This window comes from Bos javanicus, chromosome 13, assembly GCF_032452875.1.
Source record: "Bos javanicus breed banteng chromosome 13, ARS-OSU_banteng_1.0, whole genome shotgun sequence".
Lineage (NCBI taxonomy): Eukaryota > Metazoa > Chordata > Mammalia > Artiodactyla > Bovidae > Bos > Bos javanicus.
Genome location: NC_083880.1, coordinates 72,990,073 through 73,010,125, shown reverse-complemented (window position 1 = coordinate 73,010,125; position 20,053 = coordinate 72,990,073). Strand labels below are relative to the sequence as shown.

Genomic DNA, 20,053 nt, shown 5'->3' with positions numbered 1-20,053 from the left:
GTTACAGTCTTGGAGCAGATTTCCTTCTTCTCTGGAAAAACTCATTTTTTGCACTTAGGACTTTCAGCTCACTGGAGGAGGCCCATCTACATTATGGAGGGTAGCATTCCTTATTTAAAGCCGATTGGTTGTAAATGTTAATCACATCAATAAAATACCTTTAGCAACATCTATACTTGACCAAACAACGGGACAACAGAGCCCAACCAAGTGAACACATAAAGTTAATCATCATGGGCCCCACTCCTGATACTAATTACTTGATCAACCAAATTTCTTCCTTGGAAACGAAATCGCTCTAGCTTGTTCAAACAGGAGAGATTTATTAGAGGATATTTGAGAGACTCTCCATAAAGGCCAGAGTATCAGAATTTTATTCTTTTCCAAAACAAGCATTAAAAGCTAAAAATCCTCCTAGACATTGCTTTTGATTCATCCCACAGGTGATGATATACTGTTCGTTCATTTTCACTTAGTTGGAAATATTTTTAATTTTCTTCATTGTTTCTTCTTGGATGCTTGAGTTATTTATAAATGTGTAATTTCTAAATATGCAGGTTTGTCTTAGATATGTCGTTATTAATATATAATTCCATCCCACTTCCCTGGTGGCTCAGAGGTTAAAGCATCTGCCCGCAATGCGGGAGACCTGGGTTCAATCCCTGGGTTTGGAAGATCCCCTGGACAAGGAAATGGCAATCCACCCCAGTATTCTTGCCTGGAGAATTCCATGGACGGAGGAGCCTGGTGGGCTACAGGGTGGGGTCGCAAAGAATCGGACACGACTGAGCGACTTCACTTTCACTTTCACTTTCACTGTGATCAGAGAACACTCTGTAAGATTTCACTATTTTGAAATATAGTGAGACTGGCTTAAGGCCGAGCATATGGCTACCCTGGTGAAGGTACCCCATGCACTTGAAGAGAAGTCATTGGTTATAATGAACCATAAGTGTCAATTAGCTCAAGGTAGTTGCTGGTATTATCTAGACCATTATGTTTTTAAAGTATTATTGTTTGTTTATTTGGCTGTGCTGTGTCTTCGTTGTGGCATGCAGGATCTAGTTCCCTGACCAGGGATTGAACCCAGGTCCCATGCATTGGGAGTGTAGAGTCTTAGCCACTGGACCACCAGGGAAGTCCCCATTATGTTTCCTTAACTTAATTTGTTTATTTCTAATCGGAGGATAATTGCTTTGCAATGTTATATTGGTTTCTGCCATTCGCCAACATGAATCAGCCATAGGTATACCTCTGTCCCCTCCCTCCTGAACCTCCCTGCCCTCTCCCACCCCATCCCAGCCCTCTAGGTTGTCACAGAGCCCTGGGCTGAGCTCATGCGCCATGCAGCTGCTTGCCACTTGCTGTCCATCTTTCATACGGTGATGTACATGTTTCAGTGCTGCTCTCCACTTGCCCCAGGCTCTCCTTCCCTCGTTGTGCCCACAGTCTGTTCTCTGTCTGCGTCTATATTGCTGCTCTGCAGGTGGCTTCATCAATACCATTTTTCTAGATGCCTTATATGTCCCTTATTTTTTTAATGTGTCTTTACTTTATTTTTGGCTGTGCTGGGTTTTTGTGGCTGAGCAGGTTTTTCTCTAGTAGCCGCAGCGGTGTGTGGGCTTCTCATTGTGGTAGCTTTTCTTGTGGAGCACAGGCTCTAGGTGCGTGGGCTTCAGAGGTGGCTTGAAGGCCTCAGTAGTGATGGTTCCAGGCTCTAGAGCACAGGCTCTAGGTGCGTGGGCTTCAGCGGTGGCTTGAAGGCCTCAGTAGTGATGGTTCCAGGCTCTAGAGCACAGACTCAGTCATTGTGGTGCACAGGCTTAGGTGTTCTGAGGCACGTGGGATCTTCCTGGAGCAGGGGTTGAACCGGAGCCTCCTGCATTGGCAGGCAGATTCTTCACCACTGAGCACTGTGGAAGCCCCACATTATGGTTCTACTGGTTTGGTGCGTCACTAGCTGACCCATCAATGACTGAGAAAAAGGTATTAAGATCTCCAACTACTGACATTTGTACACACAGGAATGAATACGCAAAATGCATATCTACATACAATGGTGTATTATTTAGCCTTAAAAAAGAGATTCTGACGTGCTACAACATGAAACTTGAAAACGTTATGCTAAGTGAAACAAAACAAAAAGAAAGAAATATATGATTCTACTTGTATGAGTTCCCTAGACTAGTCAGATTCATAGCAGAAGGGTGGGCATTAGCAGATGCAAACTATTACATACAGGATGAATAAACAACAAGGTCCTACAGTATAGCACAGGGAACAGTATTCAATACCCTGGGATAAACCATAATGGAAAAGAATATGGAAAAAGATGTGTGTGTGTCTGTGTATGCCTGAATCACTTTGCTGTACAGCAGTAATTAATACAACATTGTAAATTGACTATACTTCAACAAAATAAAATGTATGTCAAAAAAAAAAAAAAGAAAGTAGAAGGATGATGGCCCAGGGCTGAGGGAGGGGAAAAGGGAAGTTGTCTAATGAATTGAATTTCTGCTCTACAATGTGAAAAACTTTGGAAATCATTTAGAAAAAATGTAAATATACATAATACTATAAAATTATACACTTTAAATGGTTAATATGGTACATTTTTTATGTGTCTTCTACCATAATTATAATTTAAAGAAATACTTTATAAATCTTCAACTGCTCTAGATTCTATTTCTGCCTTCAGTTCTGTCAAGTTTGGGATTGTGTATTTTACAGTTTAGTTACTTGACACTTGTACAACTGTAAACTGTCAGAGCTTCCTGATGAAACGACCTACATTGATTATGTGAAGTGAAAGTCGCTCAGTCATGTCCGACTCTTTGTGACCCCATGGACTGTACTGTCCATGGAATTCTCCAGGCCAGAATACTGGAGTGGGCAGCCTTTACCTTCTCCAGGGGATCTTCTCAACCCAGGGATCAAACCCAGGTCTCCCGCATTGCAGGCAGATTCTTTATGAGCTGAGCCACCAGGAAAGCCCAATCAATATTATTCTCATATTACACAAATTAGAATTCCCTACTTCCAGCTACTACTTGTGGGGATTAAAAGCATGAGCTCTAAAGTTAGAGATTATACCACTTATATGTTATATAACCTGGAAAGGTTAGTTACTTTGAGCCTCGGTTTCCTCATCTGTAAAATGGGCTTCATAGCTGTGCCTATTTCCCAGGATTGTCATAAAGATTAAGCACGAACAACACCCAGCACAGAGCCTAGTACACAGTAAGCATTCAAGGTGTGTCAGCTATTATCATCATCATCACATATGTATGTGTGGTTAGAAATCTTTTACATAATGGGTGGGAAAATCCAAAGAGGTCAAGTCATAGGAAGAATCTCTGAAGGAAGCCAGGTAATCCTGGGCAGGAACAAACTTGTACACTGGTCTCACATGTCTGCAGTGCTATTATGAAATGAGAAGAAGCGACCAGTTACTTCTGGGCACACTAGGGAAGAAGACAACCCAAAAAGGAAGCACAGACAGGGGTCAACTTGAAGCAAGTTTAACAACCAGAGTTTTGACCTGTGGTAGTATCACATTTGGGGGAGGAAGTGAGCTCCCCAACTCAGGAAGTGTGTACAGCTAAGGCTCAGCAAGCCACTGTCAAGAAGAGGATCCCTACACTGGTAGGAGGGGGAGGAAATGACTTATGAGGTCCTTTCTTTGGCCTTGGTCTCTTTGGATCAGGGTCCAAAGGCTCTCTCCCATCTTTGGCTGCACAGGCAGTGAGAAGTCAAGTCGGGGTTACAGGCAGTACGCTCCCCTCCCTTCTTCCGGTCTTCTCTGTGATTCTATTTCCCGATCACAGCCCAGCTCCCACCCGCTGCCACTGGGCCTTTGCACATGCCTTACCCTCTCCATAAGAGGATAGCCAGGTTTTGTGGACCTGAAACTTATAAAGCTGGGAGACCTTCTTTAAGAAAAAAGAAGACAAAATCAGATAAGAATGTGAATATTTAGAACAAGAAACAGAATCACAACAAATTTTTAGAAGATGATAAACAGGGACTTCCCTGGTGATCCAGTGGCTAAAACTCTGTGCTCCCAATGCAGACAGCCCAGGTTTGATCCCCAGGCAGGGAACTAGATCCCACATGCCCCAAAGGGTTCATATGCTACAACTAAGAGTTCCTGTGTCCTGCAACTATGACCCAGTGAACCAAATAGATGAATATTTTTAAACAAGCTGATAGACCCTAGACAATATCTAGAAAAATAATAATGTTTATATTTATTGCCTGATATACATCCATAAAATTTTTTTTTATTCCTAAGTTTTGGCTGTATGCTTTTAGGATCACCTCTTCATATGACATTGATTTTTTAGTGTCATTTTCTTTAGAGAAAATAAGAGCGTTTTGTCTTTTCTCTAGCACAGTTGACCAAAAGATTTTTTTTTTTAATTGTTGATAGTTTAGAGAAGTTTCTTCCCAGCTTCACAACTCATTATAAATGAGGTCATAAATTTTTAGGACTGTTGTCAAATTTAGAAAAACATGTATAAGTTTCTTTCATAGGGGAGCTGTAAGGTTTCAGGACTTTTCCTATTTCCTTGATCATGCATCTTAAAAACCCTTTGACTAAGATGCTGCCTATTAAGCAGTTTGTTGCAAATGTCCTCTTAGCAGTGATATACTTTGAGTTTTATTTTTCATCGATGTGGCATTCCATGACAGCTTCCCCTTAGCTAGATCCCCAAAAATGTCACCGCCGTGGCTGTGACACCCAAATGAGGGGAAGTATGACCAAGGGGAATGTCAAGGAGTAAAGAGGCAACATTCTTCATCATCCGCAGTTAAACTAGCTTACTTTGGCAAACTCTGCATCAGCATGTGACCCTGAATGTGTCCTGCTTGGGCCCCTCCCAGATCACTGGAAGGCATCTGGCAAGTGAGGGACTCTAGAGTTTAAGCTTCGGAGCTTCAAGGTAAGCCTGGTAAATTCATTTCTGCCTCATCCCAGGATGGAGCCTCTGCCCTGCCCACTCCTGTTGAATGTGGCGTACAGCTTCTTATCTTGTCCATCTGCGTTCAAGCATTTCTTGCTCCATGAGGCCTCCAGAATAGGTTAGCTGCCCCGTGAAGCTGGAGTCCGCGTCTGTCTGTCTAGCTCACCCGGTACCCTCAGTGTGCTTTGAGCAGAGCCTGGTGCATAGTAGAACCATAGATTCGGAAGGCCGAAGTGACCTGTAACAGTCAGAACTGGCAATCATCAGGGAAGGGAGGGAGGAACTCTAGCTTTCCAGACAGCCTCAGGCCTCAGACAGAGAAATTTATCTCTTGCCAGACCCCTTCAGAGCCCTCGCTGGCTGGCTTCCCTCCCTCCATCCTGGGGCAGCTGATCAGGAACCCCCAGAGAAGGTCATCTGAGCCCTACGGCAGAAATCTCTCTCCCTGGCACTGTTGTGAAGTGTAGAAAAAGACTGCAAACCTAGATTCGAATCTCTGGGCCACTCTTTAGCAGCTGGATAGCATTGGACAGACTGGAACCATCTCTCTGCTTCTTCAGTCCATGTTCGCAGCTGAGTCTTGTGACTGCCCCTCCCCGCGCAGGGCTGGCTGGAAGACTGTAGACAACCTTAGATTAGAGGAAGCTTTCTGGCCCTAGGGACAGCATCAAGTCACAAAGCTCTCTTTGGTTTTTGTTTGTTTGCTAGTTTGTTTTAATTTTTATTTTGTATTGGAGTATAGTTGATTTACAATGTTGTGTTAGTTTCAGGTATACAGCTAAGCGGTTCAGTTATTCATATGTCCATTCTTTTTCAGATTCTCTTCCCGTATAGGTTATTACAGAATACTGAGTAGAGTTTCCTGTGCTCTGCAGTAGGTTATGCTGCTGCTGCTAGTCACTTCAGTCGTGTCCGACTCTGGGCAACCCCATAGATGGCGGCCCACCAGTCTCCCCCGTTCCTGGGATTCTCCAGGCAAGAACACTGGAGTGGGTTGCCATTTCCTTCTCCAATACATGAAAGTGAAAAGTGAAAGTGAAGTCACTCAGTTGTGTCCGACCCTCAGTGACCCCATGGACTTCAGTCTTCCAGGCTCCCCTGTCCATGGGATTTTCCAGGCAAGAGTACTGGAGTGGACTAGGTTATGAGTGGTTATCTATTTTATATATATTAATGCCTATGTGTCAGTCCCCAGCTCCTGATTTATCTCTCTCCCCACACGTTTCCCTTTTGGTAACTGGAAGTTTTCAAAATCTGTGCAGGGCTCTCTTTGTGAACTGGTACCTAAGGAAACCCTTTGTCTCTCCAGCCTGAGTCCACCTCAAGCCCCCATCCCCATCCCAGTCCCCTGGGGTCCTTCCAAGCCTTCTGCTAATAGTTCTTTGCTGATGTCAACCAAGATGACCAACATGCTTGTTGGTAAAGTAACTCTGGACCAAGCATCCTGCCCTCCCATCTGCCTTTTGATTTGAGGTGATGAAGGGCACATACCTGTGATGGGTGAGGTCAGAAGGCAGCTGCCTTTAGATCATGAGTTCCTCTCGGTGGGCCAGCCCTTTCTCACCTTGTGTCCCCAGCACCCAGTATAGGACCTGGCCCAGGGTCACACCCAGTAAATGCTGACTGGGAATTAAATGAGATGCTGGGACACTGCTGTCCCAAACTAATCACCCCTGGCTCACCACCATGGCCACCAGGAAACAAGGGGTAATGTATCTGCCGTGTGCCAGGCACCACGCTCAGCTTTGCTGACTCCTTCTCTTGTTTCCCAGATGCCCTGTAAGATAGGTACTATCATCCCCATTTCACGGAGGTGGAGACTGAGGCTCAGCTAGGACAACCCACTTGCCTGAGCCCATGCTCATGCTGAATGGTAAAGCTTGGAGGGGACAAACTTTCCAATCAGGGCTCCTGACACTATCTACTGCTCTCCCTATTAGTCCTTAACCCAGAATTCCCCCTAGGAAGTCATTTTTTCCTGTTAAGGGATGCTCCTCTGCTAAAATGTAGCACTATGTCAAATAAGTCTAAAATTTCATTTAAAAAATTGAACACTATTTTCTACCCAGGGGTAAAAACAACTGTGAACTCTTCAAAGGAAGGAAAGAGGTTTTTTGTTCTTCTTGTGTCCTCACTGCCTATCACAATGTCTGGCATGGAGTAGTTGAATAAATGTTTGTTGAATGACTGTGTGAACGTGTAAGTGAGTAATTGAAAACAGCTGCCTCACCAATCCATGGCCCATCCATGTAGGATCATTTGGGCAAGATGAGACCCTCTAACTAGTGGTCACAGACATAGCATGAGGGCTGTACTATTCATAAGAAGGCTTTGTTTAATCCAAGTAATATCTTTTGTAAAAATTTAATGACTTGCCAATATTTAAGAATTAGAAAATTTCACATATAATCCAGATTTTCACCTTGTGTCAGAGACTTTCACCAAAAGTCTGCCTTTCATCAAACCTACACCCTATTTTTCCCTGAACAGCTGCTGCTGCTGCTAAGTCACTTCAGTCATGTCCGACTCTGTGTGACCCCATAGACGGCAGCCCACCAGGCTCCCCCATCCCTGGGATTCTCCAGGCAAGAACACTGGAGTGGGTTGCCATTTCCTTCTCCAATGTGTGAAAGTGAAAAGTGAAGTCGCTCAGTCATGTCCAACTCTTAGCGACTCCATGGACTGCAGCCTACCACGCTCCTCCGTCCATGGGATTTTCCAGGCAAGAGTACTGGAGTGGGGTGCCATTGCCCTGAACAGAGCAAGACTCAATTTCCCAGCCTCACTCTTGGTTATGTGGACCATGTGACTACACTGTAGCCAGTGGAATTTGGGCAGAAGTATTAACAATATGTCCTACTTCCTGCCCACTTCCTCCCTCCCCACCCTCCAGACTCTTTTCTGGGTCTGTGGGGCAGGTGGGGAAGATCCAGGGGAAGCCCCTAGGCCTGAGGAGATGGCAGAGCCACCAGACGAAAGGCACGGGGCCCCTCCATGGCTGTGGGGAGCCCCCCGCTGGCCCACACTGGACTATGGTGGGAACAGGAAATACCAACTTTACAATATTAGGGCAATGTGCTTTGGGATTGTTTGTTACAGCAGCTTATCCTGACTAATACATCTTCTCTTGAAGAATCAGAAATCTCACAACATGGGGCTTTCTCTTCTACACGGCATTGAGGAGCTGGACTTTGGTAGCTGTTGTCCCCTTCAGCTGGGCTGGCGTTTTCTAAGCTCACCTGATCCTTGCTCTCCATCTGCCTGGTTTCTCCGGCTATTTGATTTTATAACTTCTGCTCAAATTCAATCTCTCCCTCCAGTATATGGGGATATTGAGGCATGGAGGGGATAAGGGACCAGGTCACAGTGTGTGTGATGGGCAGAGCTGAAACTTGGACTGAATTCTCCTAACACCTACTCCAGGGTTCTTCCTTGCGGGGGGCGGCGGGGAGCGGGGATTCTTTCTTAGGAAGTGAGCAGAGGGACTGTTCCAAGTCTCAGGTCCTTTTGAGGTGGAGGGGGAGTTAAGTGGCCGAGAGGGAAAGGGGGCACCCCAGATGGTGAAGGGGATGAAAACAGGAGGGGAAACCCTGGCTCCTCTGTGACTCCAGTTGGCATAAGGCTTAGAAGTCTTGGACAGGTGGACTGAGGAGCTGGGTCCACATTTGTGGTATAGAAGTTTGAGTCCAATTACCCTCTTCTCCCAGTCTTGGAAAAGGGCTCATGTCTTTGATTGCCTAAGCTCCACTGACAAGATATAGGAACGCAGGAACGAATTTTCCCTCCCAGACAAATCCCAAAAGAAATGAATTTGCAAAATAAAGTCCCATATTGAGAAAGCTGTGCCAGGAATGCCTGGGCAAGCAGGCAGCGGGGGAGGGAGCTCTGTGAGGTGTGGACAGGGTTGTCCAGATGAGGCCTCTCTTAGGGGCCGTGCTGGGGTGGGGGCTTTGCCCCCTGCAACAGTCATTCTAACTCCCTAATACCTTGTTGTTGCTATTTAGTCGCTAAGTTGTGTCTGACCCTTTGTGACCCCATGGACTGTAGCCCGCCAGGCTCCTCTGTTCATGGGACTTCCCAGGTGAGAATATAGGAGTGGGTTGCCATTTTCTTCTCCAGGAGATCATCCCAACCCTGGGACTGAACCCGCATCTCCTGTATTGGCAGGTGGATCCTTTACCACCTGGGAGGCCCCCCTAATGTCTTGAGCACCTGTCACACACGTGTTTTCTGGAGGCTCACCTGAGGAAACTTCCCAGTATCCCTTCCCCACGCCTTCCAGCAAGTGTGGCTGCATCCGCCCTAGAGATGTTTGTGGACGCCCAGGGGCTGTGGAGAAGCTGTAAATCCTTCTCTGGCTCCATGATCTCTCCTGCCCAGACCAGACTCCTGCCTGAAACCCATGGCAGCTTTGCCAGAAACAACATTTTCTCGTGGCTTATCCACCCCCCTCCTGTTGTGGGCCAGCTGGCTCCCTGGAGAAGGCTCTTGAAGACTTGAATTTGCATCCACACCCCACCAGCATATTGAAGGGCAGAGAGGGAAACCACTAAGCTGAGGGCCTGGGTAGAGAGAGGAGAGGAGAGTCCGCTCTGCCTCTGAAGGTTGTTCAGAGCTGTTGGTGCCGAAAACCCCGTGAACCCAGAAGAGCCTTGAGCGTGAAAGCTCTGAGTTGTAGTCAAGAAGTGATTACATGGCCGTGACACTGAATGTTCATTAAACACTAATAACAAAAACCCTTACAGAGGCCTACAATCCCCTACCTGCAGTCTGGGAGCCAAAAAAGTTGTGAGCAAAATAATTTAAGGTTAGGACCAAAACTCCTCTGGTGGTAAAAACCCAACCTGAACAGTTGTATGAATATTGATGTTACTCTGCAGAGATATTAATGTGTTTAATTATGGCATGCTCACCCAGTTCCCCACTAGTATCTTTAAAAATTTTTTTTTATTTTGAGGTATAGTTAATTTACAATGTATTAGTTGCAGGTGTACAGCAAAGTGGTTCAATTACATGTATACATATATCTATTCTTTTTCAGATTCTTTCCCCATATGTGTTACTACAAAATACTGAGTACAGTGCCCTGTGCAATCCAGTAGGTCCTTGTCGGTTATCTATGTTTTATATAGTAGTATGTATATGTTGGGCTTCCCAGGTGGCTTGGTGGAAGAGAATCCACTTGCCAATGCAGGAGACTCAGGTTCAATCCTTGGGTGGAGAAGATCCCCTGGAGAAGAAAGCAGCGACCCACTCTGGTATTCTTGCCTGGGAAATCCCATGGACAGAGAAGCCTGCTGGGCTACAGTCTGTGGGGTCGCAAAAGAGTCAGACATGACTTAGTGACTAAAACAACAAGTGTGTATGTTAATCCCAAACTCCTAATTTATCCCTCCCACTAGTATCTTAATATAACCTACGACATATGCTTTCTAAAACTCCAAAACTCCCCAAATCCCAAAATGTGCGAGGACCCTGAGATATTGGTATTTTAGGTAAGGGATTTTAGGCAAGGAATGTAGAAGACATTTGAAGTGCTTTACATGCATTAATCCTTACAGTAACCCTACGGGGTAGAATTTGTGCTTTGTCTCCCCATTTTATGGATGAGGAAACCAAGGCAGAAAGAGGTGAAATGACTTGTTTCACAGCTGGTGTTGGTGCTCGGGTTTCAACCCAGGCATTCCAGTTCAAGAGCCCACTCTCTGAACCACTCCACCATCTGCCTTGCTGGGCAAAGTGGGGTGGGGTGGGTGGGAAACAGGAAATAACTATTTTAAGCTGCATATGCAACAAGTACACACCCTGGATGGCATCTGAGGAGCAAACCTGCTGCCACAGGTGTTCTCGCAGGGTGCCCAGAGTCTGGGTTACCCTGGTACTGCCCTGGATTCCACAGCCAACTCCTGCATCCCAGAACACTCCTCAAGCCCAACAGAAGGGATGGATGCTCACTTAGTTCTTGAGGACTGTGTGCCTCTTATCTTACGAGTATCATGAGCATCACGGCCCGCAGAGGGGACTCGGGGGTTTGGAGACATTGATACAACATGGCTTCTGAACCCAAACTGGGATCTCCTGTGGGCGCTTAACCAAGACATGGGAGGAAACCCTGGAGGAGGTGCTGGCCAGGTCAATTGCACCCAGCAACAGTGTGTACCGTTAGTTCAGTTCAGTCACTCAGTCTGTCTGACGCTTTGCGACCCCATGGACTGCAGCACGCCAGGCTTTCCTGCCCATCACCAACTCCTGGAGCCTACTCAAACTCATGTCCATAGAGTTGGTGATGGCATCCAACCATCTCATCTTCTGTCATCCCCTTCTCCTCCTGCCTTCAATCTTTCTCAGAATCAGGGTCTTTTCCAATGGGTCAGTTCTTTGCATCAGATGGCCAAAGTACTGGAGTTTCACCTTCAGCATCAGTCCTTCCAATGAATATTCAGAACTGATTTCCTTTAGGATAGCACTTTCCTAAGGGGTTTACAAGGAGGAGTGCACTCTAATCAGGTTTTTGACTTTGGATTCCATTGTAATCACACTAAGGATATACCCTTAGGGAGAGATTTTCTCTGCTGTTCCGATTTAGAAATGGCTAGCTTTCATCTCCAGCTTTGAATTTTAATTCTTGAAGGCCTACACCTGACCTCTCAGGAATGAGCCACACCAGATACTCAGAGCTACCTGCCATGGGCTTGCCCAGACTTGTCTGAGGGCAAAGAAGAAAGAGGCAAGAGCTCTGACCTTGAGAAACGGATCTGGGGCTGTAGAAGCAGGAGATAAGCAGAACCAGGCTCAGCGGGAGAAAGACAGCCCCATGTGCTGCAGGTCCAACAGGCTCCTGGAACTGGTAAGGAGGAAGAGGAGTGGGATGGAAATGCAGTGGAATCCTTCTGAACGCGGAGGGCTGCCCGAGTCAAGGATGCAGGCTGGAGGTTGCCAGTTAAACATGGCACACATACTTACCTTCACTGTTCTCTGGAGTTCCAGTATAATGACATAAAGGCATTAAAAAAAAAATACACACTTATCCACTGGGACAGAGAGACCATGTGAGGCCATGACAGCAGATCTGGAGAGTCAACCACATTCTGGAAGCTGGAAAGCAGATGCTGAGTGGGGACCGATTTAAGAAACCTGAGAGGTTAAAACCTGACAATTTAGGGGGAGCCAGGTGGCTCAGATAGTAAAGAGTCTCCCTGCAATGCGGGAGACCTGGGTTTGATCCCTGGGTCAGGAAGATCCCCTGGAGAAGGGAATGGCTACCCACTCCAGTATTCTTGCCTGGAGAATTCCGTGGACAGAGGAGCCTGGGTGGGCTACAGTCCAGGAGGGTCACAAGGAGTCAGACATGACTGAGTGACTAACACTTTCACTTTCATCAGGACACAAGACAATTTAAGATCCTCAGGAAGGCTCAGGGGTTGGAGGAACCGGGAATCTCCAAAAGCCAAGATGCAGAGCAGATAAAACTGGAAAAGCTGGTTAGTAACTGTCTGTGGGATGACTGGATTTCTCCTACCACAGCTGGCACAGGCAGGACATGACCCCTCCGCTCTGAAGCAGAAGGCTGCCTCTCGGGAGAGAGAGAATGATCTGAGAGGATGTTCTTGCAAGGCTCAGCAAGGGCCGGGAATATAGCAGGTCCTTGGTAAGCTATTGCTGTCATTCTATTCATTTGGCCTCTCTCTGGTTCTCTAATTTTCTTCTTGGAGTCAGAAAGAGGCTCAAAGACATGAGGCAAAAGAGGTCACGTGGGCGGCAAAGGCTAATTGCCTGGTAATATCCTCTCCAGCTAATCACATGCCCTCCTCACACACTAGGTAATTTGCCTTCTAATATCTACTATCTTCTTCTTCTTCAGTAACAATCTCTTTTCTAGGTAGCTATCTTGTTCCTAGCTCCAAGGTATTTTCCAGTGTCTTTTGCAATTAGATATGGCCATGTGACTATATAAATAGTAGTGTTGTGAGCAAGTCAGGAACTATCTTTATAAGAGAAATGGTCTTCTGCCACTCTGCTCTCTGGGCTGCAGATGTGATGGCCAGTGCCCCAGCAGCCGTACTGGGCAATGAGGAAAGAGGCCACTTGCTAGAGATGGAAGAAACCGTTTTCATGGAGTTGCCATACCAGCCTGCATTGCCCACCTTTGGACTTCTTCTTTCTTCTTTTGGCCACTATAATTTTAGGATTTTCTGTTGGGTGCCTCTGAGCCTAATCCTGTAAACTTGAGTTGGGGGTAACCCCTTCCTTGTCATCCTCCTTCCTATTCAGAGATCCTAGAAGATGAGAATCAGCAGAGAACTTAGCTGTTACAGAATCCACAGGGCCAGGGACAAAATCTGGCCTCCAGACATTTTCTTTAGCTCATACAGAGTCTTTAAAATCAGGAGCTATTTGAGCATATTTTGAACATTAAAGTTGCAGTTTTGGGCTTCCTTGGTGGCTCAGACAGTAAAGAATCTGCCTGCAATGTGGGAGACCTGAGTTCAATCCCTGGGTTGGGAAGATCCCCTGGAGAAGGGGATGGCTACCCACTCTAGTATTCTTGTCTGGAGAATTCCATGGACAGAGGAGCCTGGCAGGCTACAGTTCATGGGGTTGCAAATAATTGGACATACTGAGCGACTAAGCACAGCACAATCCTATATTATATATAAACCCTATGAGCTAGGTATATTTTAATACATATATGTTGTTGTTCAGTAGTTAAGTTGTGTCTGACTCTTTGCAACCCCATGGACTATAGCATGCCAGACTCATCTGTTCTCCACTATCTCCCAGAGTTTGCTTAAATTCATGTCCAATGAGTCAGTAATACTATCTAACCATCTCATCCTCTGTCATCCCCTTCTCCTTTTGCCTTCAGTCTTTCCCAGCGTCAGGGTCTTTTCCAATAAAAAGACTCTCCAGTGGAAAGGCTCTTCACATCAGGTGGCCTGAGTATTGGCTATGTGTGTATACACACAAACACACACACACAGATGGTTGGATGGCATCACCGACTCAATGAACATGAGTTTGAGCAAGCTCTGGGAAATGGTGAAGGGCAGGGAAGCCTGGTGTGCTGCAGTCCATGGGGCTGCAAAGTGTCAGACACGACTGAGCGACTGAACAACAACAACAACAATATACACAGAACTCTGAGCTTGGTATGTATATATGCATTGTCTCCAGTCAACAGACGAGGAATCTGAGGCTCAGAGAGGATTTGCCCAAGTCATAGGTCACAAAGCTGGAAGCACTGGACCTGAAACTCCAGACCGTCTGCATTCCATGCTGGCTCTGTCAGCCTTTGAGTTTGCAACCATTGAGGTCTGGATCCCTTGCTTGAAGTTTCTCAGAGGAAGACAACAGAGCCGAAGAGGAAGAAATACTTGATGACCTTTATCATGTTGTGTCAAACCAATAGCCCCAGCTATCCTGCTTCACTGTGAGGAAACCAACTCAAGAATGGTTTGTTTTTTTTCTCTCTCTACATCCTGTGTCTGGCACAGAGCCAGCCAGGGAACTATGTGCTGAATGAATGAGGTGACCCACTCTCAGTCACACAGACAGAGCCCGATGCAGGGCTGGGATGCCAACCCTGGGCTCCCACCTGCCCACCTAGGGCTCTTCCAGACCTGGCTGTCGCCCAGCCAGCCCCGCTTTCTTCGGGGTGCCGACAGAGGGCAAGAGCACAGGCTGAGGCCTAGCATGTTCACGCTCAAACTCCAGCTTCCTCTCTCACCGCTTTGAGCCTTGGTTTCTGCCCCAGAAAATGGGAACTAATCACTTACCTCATCGGGCTGCTGGGAGGATTTGATGAGATCAAGCCACATGGCTTCCCGCAATGACCAGCACATAATAGGTACTCATTAAATGGGAGCTATTACTGTGACACGTATTTTTATGAGGGAGTGGCGTGGGGAGGGATTAATTTGCCTGTGGGTTGAAGTCCTTTTGCTTGTGCTTTGACTTGCCCTCCCTTAACCAAGGCAGCTTGAACTCTTCATAGGACTGGACACAGGTCACACTCAGCAGAGAGCTTTGTGTATCTCAGGAGCTTGTGAATAATGACCTGAAACTTCCCTTTCATCTTTGCACCAACATATAACAAGTTCCTACTCTCCAGCAGGCCCTGCGTCAGGGCTGGAGACTTTGGAGAAACTGGAACTGTCCTGCCTTTGAAGACTGTCCAGCTGGCTGGTGAGGTTAGACAAGGTCACGTGACTCTTCGATATGTGGAAGATGATGACAAGTCTTACGGGAAGGGGAGCAAAGGTGCTCCCTCCAGGAAGATGCGTTCCCAACCCAGCAGAGACGGCTAGAGGCTCACCCACATCCTGGCTCTCCATTCCTTCCCAAACTGGACTACGTTTCCCTACGTCTCCCCTGCAATTCAGTGTGACCACAGGACCCAGTCGCAGGGGTGGGGACTGAGCGTGGACTGAAGCATTGTGTGCCGCTTCTGAGCCTGGCCCCTCAAAATTCCCAGGACTCCTTAATAAAGATGACCCCCAGGGTGACTTTGAGACCCACATGTTGTAGATTCAGCCTGAGTTCCAGAAGTACTGAATGGAGAGTTTCCGCCCACCCAGAACTGTTACATGAGAAAGAACTCTTCTAGTCTATTTACCAGGTATTTGTAACAGTCTGTGTGTTACAGTAGCTACCTTAACTCTAAGACACTGGCCTTGAACATCAGATTTTTTTTCATTATGTTACTTTTCCTCTTTACAACTTTGACAGTTACATTTAGTGCTGTAGTTCTAAGTTACCCACAACTTAATTCTTTAACTGGAGATAATACCCCCTGACCAGGATTGGTTCAGATTGGGATATTCTTATTCATTAATTCTGCATTTTCTTTTCTTTCTTTCTTTCTTTTTTTTTTTTTTGGTGGTGTTGTTAGCTGGAATTAAATCTTGAACTAGATTTTTTAGGAAGGGTATGTGAGAGTTACAGTTCCTGCATGTTTGAGAATAGATCTTGCTTTTCTTCACACATGAATGATGAATCTTATGGATAATGAATTTGGGGGAGAGTATCTCTCTCCATCCTTCCTCCAACTCTGTAGACATTGGCCCACTGTGTACTAATATGGATAGATTCATCACCAGCCTGTATTACTGAGGGTTCTGGCAGGAACCAGGTGATACACCCAAATTGAACAATTGAGGAAACTTTAATAGAAGAATTATTTCCATTCAGTTATAAGATGAATGAGGCTTCCCTGATGGCTCAGTGGAAGAGAATCCGCCTGACAATGCAGGAGACGTGTGTTTGATCCCTGGATAGGGAAGAGCCCTGGAGGAGGAAATGATAACCTGTTCCAGTATTTGTGCCTGGGAAATCCCATGGACAGAGGAACCTGACGGTCTACAGTCCATGAGGTCACAAAGAGTAGGACATGACTTAGTGACTATACAACAAGATGAATAAGGTCGGAGGATCCGATGTATAATACGGTGACTTTAGTTGATCATTCTGTTGTACGGCTGACATTTGCTAAGAGAACAGAGTTTAAACGTTCTCACACATACAAAAAGAGGTAAATATGTGAGGTGATGGATGTATTATTAACTTAATGGGGAGAAATCCTTTCATGATGGATATGTATATCAAATCATTGCATCATACACTTTAAATATCTTACCAGTTTGTCAATTATACTCAGTAAAGCTGAAAAAATACAAAATTTGTAAAAAGGAATTATTTACAAAGAGGTAGGTAGGCATCGGAGAAGGCAATGGCACCCCACTCCAGTACTCTTGCCTGGAAAATCCCATGGATGGAGGAGCCTGGTAGGCTGCAGTCCACGGGGTCGCTAAGAGTCAGACACGACTGAGCGACTTCACTTTCACTTTTCACTTTCATGCATTGGAGAAGGAAATGGCAACCCACTCCAGTGTTCTTGCCTGGAGAATCCCAGAGACAGAGGAGCCTGGTGGGCTGCTGTCTCTGGAGTCGCACAGAGTCGGACACGATTGAAGTGACTTAGCAGCAGCAGCAGCAGGTAGGCATAGCTGTCAGTACCCTGCCCATATGCCCTCACCATCACCTCCATGTGCCAGAAGCTACTTGCTGCTAACACCTGAGTCAGCACCTCTCGCGCGTGGGCGACCCCCTCCTCCCTCCCCACTCTCCCCCTGCTGGTGTTTTCTAACTCGGGGTAAGCTTAGCCAGTGTCCTGAGCGAGCTAAAAGAACCAGGAACTTAACATCTTGGAGCAACCCTCCCAACAATGACAGCAGGCAGTGGGTGGATAAACCCAGCAGCTTCCTCACTCCTCAGCTGAGTTACCTCTGGGACACATCTATGTAATCTCCGAGGTCCCCTGAGGGGCTGAGCTCCAGGTGTCCTGTCTGGTAAATTGCCCAGAAGTTTCAGCTTCTCTCACATCCTGTCTCACTTCTGCCCTCCCCTTCCCGTGCTTCCCAGGATGCCTTCCCAAACTACTCGTGTCTGACTCTTATCTCAAGCTCTGGGGCCCAGGCTGGGGTGGGGGAAGGCCGGGGGAGGGGCAGGCGGGGGACCCTAACCCAGAAAGCAGAGTTTCGGGAAATCAATAAAGGCCAGTGCAGTAGCCCAAGGGGCAGGAGGGAACCTGGAGAGGGAATGGTGTGGAGAGGGCCACCTGCTGGAAGCCTGGACCCTGGTAGAGAGACAGAGCTGACCCAGGGACTGTGCAAAGGGCAGAAAAGAGGGAATAAACATCCTGACTTCTCCCTCCTCCCACCTTCTGATCTCCTAGTGGTGCCCCCTATTGACCAAATCCAACCAGAAGTCAGAGGGCAAGAGAGCCTGCTGGTGGTCAGGCTGCCTGGCACAGAGCAGCAATAAGAAGGGCAGGAAATGGGTCTGGAAGGGCAAACAGGAGATATAAATGCAGCATATAGGCCGATAATTTCCCTCTGCATCTGACCTGAATGGAAAGCATAATCTTGATAATTTCCAGGATCCAGGAGAAGGCTTTTCCAGATGTCAGGGTGGAGTAAACTAAGCGCAGAGACCCGGGGGGCTGGAGTGGGCCAGCACTTCTGTTATCTACGGCTGCCTAATAATCCACCCCAAGACTCAGAGGCTCAGAATAACAGCCAGTTATTATAAACCACAATTGTGCAGGGCAGGACCCCAGGCCCAGGGTCGGCGGGGTAATTCTTCTGTTCCACACAGCACGACTGAAGTCACAGATTCAGCCGGCAGCTCTTCTGGCCGGCAGGGTGGCTCCGCCAGTGTATTTGGTTTCTTGGTGGAGACAGTGAAAAGGCTGGTGGACTGAAGTGATTATACAGGATTCTTTAGTGTGATGGTCTCAAGGCAGTTGGACTTCCTACACAGTGACTCGGGGCTTCCAGAAAGAATGTTCACTAGGCCCCAGTGGAAGCTTCAAGGCTTCTTCTGATCTAGGTTCAACGTCCAGGAATGTCACATCCATCACGTTCTATCAAACAAGTCGCTCAGCCCAGCTCAGGGACAGAAGGAGGAAAATCAGATTCCATCGGACAGTGGGAGGAAGAGCAAAGAACTGGGTCAACTTTCACTGGCCAGAAAGCCATCCAGATTGACTAGTGTTTGGGAAACGTGCCGGGAAGTGATGAGACTGACATTGGAGAGGGACTGGATTGTCATACAGGGGATGGGGAGACAGTAATAAGGCACAGAGTGAAGGTTCTAGAATCAGATTCAAATTCAAATCCTAGCTCCCCCACACACGACACGTGTGCCAAGCAGGCTCTTCCTTTTTCTGAGCCTCAGTGTTCTCATTGTAAAATGGGATCTGATCCTACTTCACAGAATTGCTGTGGACATTAAATGGGATGGTGCTTACGAACTGCTTCCCAGAGTACCTGACTCCAAGTATGTCTCAGTAAACAGGAGCCATTATTGTGTACTCTAAGTGACATGAGAAGCCAGGAAAGGGTCTTACAGAAAACTCCTCTGGCTTCAGCAATGCATCAGAAGGATTTTTTTTTTTTCCCACTTTTATTTGAGACAGTTGTTTTACTCTTTCTTTCCACTAGTAAATGTGTTTTATTTATTTAAAAACACCTTTTGACTGCACTGTGTGGCATGTGGGATCACAGTTCCCTAATCAGGTAAGATAACCTGTGCTCCCTGCTTTGGGAGCCCAGAGTCTTAACCACTAGACTGCCAGGGAGGTTCTAGGGTGATAGTGAGTCAAAAAAGGGTCATTTTTGACTCACTCTCGCCCTCACTGTCACATACAATTCAACCCAAGCCTCGTTGATTCTACCCCCTAAATGTGACTTCCCCACGGTCACAGCCATCTCTACTCAGATAACTGCAGCCACCTCCTTCCTCCTCTGGCGCCTCTGCAGTGCCTTCCCTTCACAGCAGCAAGCCTGGGCTTCCCCTCCAGCTGCATAGTAACCACATGGGGGATGAAATTCAAGTACAAATTCCAGTTCCAGAGGGCTATAATGGGGTCTGAGAGTCTGCGGTTCAGATAGACTCCTAGGTGATAACGATGCTAATGATTTCAGGACCACACTTTGAGGAGCTGCTGGAGAATGTTTCTTCCACATAAAAGTTTCATCCTATCTTGCCTCCACTTAAAAACCTCCATTGATTTTCCAGTGCTCTTGGGGGAAAAAAGACCAAACCCTCACCAAATCCAACAGGTCCCGTGAGGTCTGGTCCTTGCCTCGCTCTGGCCCATTGTCCTGCACTCTCCTACCCCTCTCTTTCTCCCTTATGTATTGTTACTGTATTTCTTCTATAATGAAATGAAACAGAACCACCATCCCACCAAGTACTGGACCATCGCCAATAACCTGAAAATACCTGTATGCTCCTCCCCTCCTCCTCTCCTTCCCCATTCCCCCGAGATAACCATTCTTCTCAAACATTTCCCTTGCTATTTTTCTACTGATGCCTGTTTGTCTAAATATGCATAGTCTGGGTGTTGCTTTCATTATACATTCTAGATTTGAGTCATCGTGTATGTAGTTTTCTGCGACTTATTTAGCATTGTTTGTGAGATAGATCTGTGTTGTTGTCTGAAGGTCATTCAATTTCACTGCTGTATAATATTCCATGGTGTGACTATCCCAGTTTTATTTGCCCACCCGCCTGGGGATGGG

General features: G+C 46.7%; 1 long non-coding RNA gene across 1 annotated transcript; it reads left to right on the top strand.

The window, feature by feature from the left end:
* Nucleotides 1-8,372: 8,372 nt before the first annotated feature.
* On the top strand, nt 8,373-15,484 carry LOC133259764 (uncharacterized). Its single transcript, XR_009740511.1, has 2 exons — nt 8,373-11,814; nt 12,350-15,484. It is a non-coding gene; the product is annotated as an uncharacterized LOC133259764 (long non-coding RNA).
* Nucleotides 15,485-20,053: the final 4,569 nt, after the last annotated feature.